A 6,019-nucleotide genomic window follows, 5' to 3' on the forward strand; every position below is an offset into this window, starting at 1 on the left:
GACCTTTCACATTCCACACAATAACCCTTAGCGAATTAGATATCCAACATTATTTTTTTTTTTTCTCGGTAAAAGCTAAATCTATTAAGAAAGTAAAAATATGTACAGAGAGGTTACATTTCGGGAGGAGGCCTCAGCCAGTCCTCAGCTAGAAAATCATGGATTTTACAATATAACACTTCAGTCACAATTACATTGAGGTCCTGCAGACTAGATGTAGCAAACTTATGAAATTCTGGACCTACATTGACAACCAGTACCAAAAAGTCTCTGATATAGACAAAAACAGATAACAGGGTATGCCAGTACTTAACTTTGGACTTGCTATCCAAGACCTTAAGAGCAAAAAAACAAAACATAAGAGCAGGATGGCCACCCGGCCAGAGATTACTGTGCTGAACCGTCATGATTCGGGGATGTTGGCGCTTCCTCCCTTTCCGGACTGGGCGATGCTACCCAGGTAACACACCCTTCTTCATCTAGCACTGGCTCGCCGTTGGGATGAGTAACCAGGTGTAGGACTCCAGAGTACCTATGAGAAGGACCACCAGGTGGAACATCTATCTGAGCTGGAGTTGAATTCGGACTCTGATCCTGAACCATGGCGCTTTCCTTAGCTAGATTCGGAGGCTGAGTTTGTTCAGGAGCCGGAGGGTCTTCTTGCTGACGGCCCGCACGATACACACGCCCTGACAGATCCCCAAGCAGGATACTGTCATCTTGAGAGGGGTCGTTATCAGAGGGAGCAGAGCTGGAGGAATTACCTTCCTCTTCTACCACCGAAACAGTGAAATTGATAGTAATAATAGGCCTATTGACCTCACTCTGGAAAGAAAAGCTGGAAGTCTGAAACGAGCTGTTCGGACGAGCTCCCACAGGTTCCAGCGACGGAGGAGATGGCGGAATTGAAGAAATGGGATTGACAGTCGGGGGTACAGGATGAGCTCGACCTCCCCTATTACCATAGTTGCTGCCCCTCCGAGGAATGCCACGCCTGCGCATTTTGATAGCGGGCACCGAGAACTGATGAAGGCAGATGGAATTACAGTGACACAGAGAGGAGGGAGCTCTGGAAACCTCCTGAATTCTTCCACGCCAAACACACATCGTAATGCTGCAAGACAGGAGCGGCTTGGTATTAAAGAGCAATGTAACATTAATGCCATGAGCCGGTAGCAGTACCCAAAACCCATGCGCCTTCATGTTTGCCATGCGCGAGGTGAAATCAAACCAGTTTCGAGACATCTCCAAAGTTAATGCTACCACCTTGAGCCTATAAATTCCAACTACCTCCTGTACCGTGCGGTACGCCCTGATGCCAGCAATGAAGCGAGCTGGCAGATCAGTGAGGCTTGACATTGTTACCTGGAGGGAGCACCCACATCCGGGTAGATATCCAACATTATTAAATAACATCTAAAAATTAATTAAAAAAACCTATATAAAAATGTGGAGAAATAAAATCTAAACAACCATTTTCCACGAATGATAAAGGTGCCATTGGAATGATAAAGGTGCCATTGAAAAATCTATTGTATTATCAAAGACTTAAACGTTTATTATATTTTATAAGGTATTTGGTGGAAGAAACAATCGTAGATCCCATCCTATTTTAATTTGCTAAAGCTAAAGCTAATGTTATGGAATGCACTTTATTAAGGAGTTAAGAGTGTCCTTTATATTTAAAAATAAATAAAAATTAAACCATTATAAATGCACAGTGGATTTTTTTTCAGAGAAGTCGTTATTAATAATTTTCGTTACAGAGTATTTAAGATTATTTAAGAGATTAATCATAGAAGTTAAATCTTTTCATTAATTATATAAATGAGATGGTAAATTTTCTTTGTATTCGGGGAAAAAGGATAAATATATTTTCCCATATTTATAGAATATGGTTTAACTTAATATTTTATTTTATTTTATTTTATAAATAGATTTAGTAAACATTAAATAACGAGAAATAACCAAATTTATAAATTTAATAGTTTTATAAATATAATATTCGTAATCATCTACTTACAACTATAAACTATGTGATCACATCAAATTTAAAATATATTTCTCACAAGTACAGTATGAATGGAAAACAAGGGAGCCAGTGTCGTAGCGATAGTCTCTACCGGGATTGGGTTGAGAAAGTTTAGGTAGACCAGATTAGTGCTTGCAAGTGTTTCTAGCATACATCAACAGCGAGGCCGTAATTAGACCGAATACCCATTTGTCTCAAAAACAGCTCCGGAGGCCTGTAGTCTATGGTGATGACCTTATGACTCATTCAACGTGCTTGTATTCCAGCAAGACCAAAGTCAGATATCTTTATCGTTTGGTTCTCTGTTATGAGAATGTTTTGGGGCTTCAAATAACGATGTAGCACATTGGCAGAGTGCGGATAGTTAAGGGCTCTCAATAGTTGTGAATCATAACATAATGAATTTGTTAAACCATGCTAAACTCCATCCGATTTTAAGACTTTTAGTTGCAACTCGTTTCTGTGCCATCCGAATGACTTGAACCCCATCCGATTTTAAGACTTTTAGTTGCAACTCGTTTCTGTGCCATCCGAATGACTTGAACCGATTAGAAATGCATTGGTCATCATAAATTCAATTTATTACATGTCTCAAGAAATTTTAATTAAAAACAACTTCAAGATTTCCAAGAAAAACCAGATTTAAGATAACACCGGTTAGATCAAGTTAACAGTGGCTACAATATTTGCAAGAAAAATAAGTTAACAACAACTAGAGGAATTGCGGGAAAATTTAAACTAAGCCTCCACAAATTTTGACCAACGCCTCCCATATTTCAAGAAATTTCCAAACAATGGCTGGAATGCTTCTTAAAAAAATTGAAATGAACAACAGCTATCAGGTTTGAAAATCAAACGAACAATTGTTAACGGTTTCAAGAAGAAAATAGAATTAATTAGGAAACACAGCCTACCTAAAGGAAGTATGGGTTTTGAAGTGCAACATCACTATGTATGCTGGTACAGTTTTAGTATCCTACACTACTATATATGAACTGTGTTAACGTGTTAATTCTATTGGATTCTAAGATATTTACATAGTCTACACTCTAGCAACTAACTAAAAAAGTTGATCCAGAATTCAAGCGGGAAATATCAACATTAAAACGTCAAACGAGTGTATGCATAAACAAAAGCACGTCGATGTCCTTATAGTTCAGAGCAACCATCACGTTTCGAAGTCAAACAAACAATGACGCATTCTTGAGTACGGTATATATCCGTCGGCTTGAAACATGATCCCTTACAGCAGAAGGCTTATTTTCAAGAGGCAACTGAGATTTTCAGAGATTTGGCTTTTTCTCATAACCATATTATGCATTCATTCATTTAATTGATGAGTAAATTAAAGAAATAGCCAAAGAATATATAAAAAGTAAATTATATATATAATAATTAATTCTTTAAAAAGAACGCGTGCAATGTCCTAATTTGCATGCTTTACACTTGTCCAGATCGACTATTTCACCTTGAACCTTTCTCCTGTTGAGTGTTACTCCAACATCTCATAAAAGAGATATACCACTGCGTTGATAACTTGAAATTTTTTATGTCACTTAAGACCACGGACGCTGGATTCACGCCTTTACTGACCTCAGGAGAAGTTCTTTACTTTTCACTAGTTCCCAGGTCTCAAATTGAACCAACGCATGCAATGTCCTAATTTGCATGCTTTACACTTGTCCAAACTCGATCCAACCCTGCCTTCCGCACTTCATTTGCACTGTGTGTTTCGATAAGATTCCTCTCTGAGTATACACTTGGTGATGGAGGGCTTGTAACCCTTCCAATGTTCACCATGGTTAGCTATTGTTAGTTGTTGAGCTACTAGTTTGGCTTTACACTTTTCTAAGGGATTTTCAACACCAGGAGGCCATCCCTTAGGTGAGTGGTGGCACATTTTATGTCTATTGTGTTATTATTGCCGTGATTTGGTTCCCATTTTCTGTGTTTGGGATTCTAATCCACCTTTCATTTGGTTGTTGACAGGTTACAGTTCGACGACCTTCCTCCTTCGCATGCAGGCTCAAACCATTAGGGTTTTGTTAAAGAAAGTTTACGGTGCTCTGAATTTTATAAAGTTAACAACACTCTAATTTATATACACTGTTTTAAATGCTACTCTCTTTTTTTCTGCTTTAAACTTCTGATCTTTGCCCTGAAATAAGATTTAGAGAAAGGTTACGGTGCTTTGAATTTTATGAAGGTTACGGTGCTCTAATTTATTTACACTGCTTTAAATGTAATGGATGCTTTTTGTCTTTTTAATTTCTAGTCCTTGCCCTGAAATAACATTTAAATAAAGGTTCAGGCACAACAAAACTAGATTTTTTCCAAGAATCATCACTCTGCCTATTGCTCTTTTTCCCCAATTTTGATGCCATGGCTGGGCCTGCTCCGAGCATTGCAGAATTTAGTCGAAGAATGAAGTTGGTACACTTCAGTCATGTTCTTATCTTCTGCTCTCTACAAAGTTTGTGCACAAATACAGTGGTTGCTTCAAATGGTAAGAAATTATCCCTTTTCTATGTACAAATCCATTATTTCTCTGATATAAAATTTAAAGAATATTAAAGTTCCATGAAAGGGTTTAGCAATCATATCATACATATGAGTTTAAGGTTTGGTATGTTGCTTCTGAAATTACAGAGGCACCATATTACAACGCTTCCGCTTATACACAGGTATTGATATTCTTCTGCTCGATATCCTCAATGCTTTCATTTCAACCCTGCAGACTGGACCCTTCTAGCTAATTATATTTTGTTTTGCAGTGTGAACCCTATCCTGCAGCGTCGCTTTACGGTGGGGGGATTATTTGAAATCCAGGTTTTGATAATGGAACCAACTGGTGGATTGGTTTCGGGAGCGCCAACGTCGCACTGCAAATACAGAGTCAGGATAATGGCAATAAATATCTTGTGGCATCAAATCGGCAAGAAAGCTTTCATTCGCCCGCTCAAACTTTGGGAAATTTAAGGCAAGATGTCAAGTATGCTTTGTCAGGTAATAAATTGGTTACCAGATACTGTTGTGCAAGATCGATATTCTTTAGAAACCTTTAACATTATTGAGTTTGATATGGCCTGTGTGGGGTTCAATGTGTACAGCGTGGGTGTAGGTCAGATTGGGGAACTCTACTTTAGTTACAGCAATTGTGTTGAAGTGTCATATGGGCAACTTAATAACACAAACAAGGTTTGTATCTTTGTTTTTGTTCTATTTTTAGTATAACTATTTTACCGTAGATTGAATAACTGCTCAAATTTGGAATTTTAAAATACCTTTTAGCGCTTCTTCTACATGTGAGTCTGTAGAAATCCATTGCTTCTTCTACAGATGAGTCCGTAGCTATGAATCCCTATGTACTGTACTTGCAGCACTTGCAACAAGCGAGGGCCAGGGAGAGGGCCAGTGGTTGAAGAGGCAAATTCTTGGTACACTGTTGTCACGGTAGGGTAAGACCACTATTCAGCTGCGCCTCTTCTTCAGAGCTCCTGAGGTTGTCCAACATTGTAAACCTATGGGGATTTTAAGATGGATGAGCATGTGTGGCAGGTGTAAGCAAGTTGTGTGGCAGGTGGCAAGTGTAAATGTCAAGTGGCAGTCGATGCATGAGTTTTTTGAAACTTTGGATAAAACTTTGTTAGTCATTTTTGATACTTTGGATAAAACTTTGTTATTCATTTTTGAAACTTTGGATAAAATCTTGTTAGCCATGTAACATTAGCTCGAGATTCGTGAAGGTTCCAACAAGAATCTCAAATCAAAACTTTGCATAAAATTTGCATGAAGGGAAATTGCAACCTGAGAGTTTGGTTTAATTTTGATAGCGCACAAATTTTTTGGTCAAAGGACTGATTAATGCCTGGTCAACGCCGTATCGATTACTAGAGTCCCTGCATTGCCGAAGGCAACGACTAATAAAAATATAAACCTACCACATGTAATGGGTCTTGCACTTTCCATAAAATGAAGGAAAATATG

The 6,019-nt window shown here is 38.3% G+C and overlaps 2 long non-coding RNA genes across 3 annotated transcripts; both read left to right on the forward strand.

Annotated features, from left to right (window-relative positions):
- Nucleotides 1-3,795: 3,795 nt before the first annotated feature.
- On the forward strand, nucleotides 3,796-4,538 carry LOC149199371 (uncharacterized). Its single transcript, XR_016253266.1, has 3 exons — nucleotides 3,796-3,916; nucleotides 4,022-4,112; nucleotides 4,443-4,538. It is a non-coding gene; the product is annotated as an uncharacterized LOC149199371 (long non-coding RNA).
- A 271-nt stretch (nucleotides 4,539-4,809) lies between these two features.
- LOC149199372 (uncharacterized) lies at nucleotides 4,810-5,700 on the forward strand. Of its 2 annotated transcripts, none has more exons than XR_016253267.1 (3): nucleotides 4,810-5,038; nucleotides 5,143-5,230; nucleotides 5,372-5,700. It is a non-coding gene; the product is annotated as an uncharacterized LOC149199372 (long non-coding RNA). The 2 variants fall into 2 exon arrangements; XR_016253268.1 differs by having other exon boundaries at nucleotides 5,413-5,700.
- Nucleotides 5,701-6,019: the final 319 nt, after the last annotated feature.

Source organism: Pinus tabuliformis, chromosome 2_1, assembly GCF_031772625.1.
Source record: "Pinus tabuliformis cultivar Carrire ecotype Pingquan chromosome 2_1, CPIR1, whole genome shotgun sequence".
Classification (NCBI taxonomy): Eukaryota; Viridiplantae; Streptophyta; class Pinopsida; order Pinales; family Pinaceae; genus Pinus; species Pinus tabuliformis.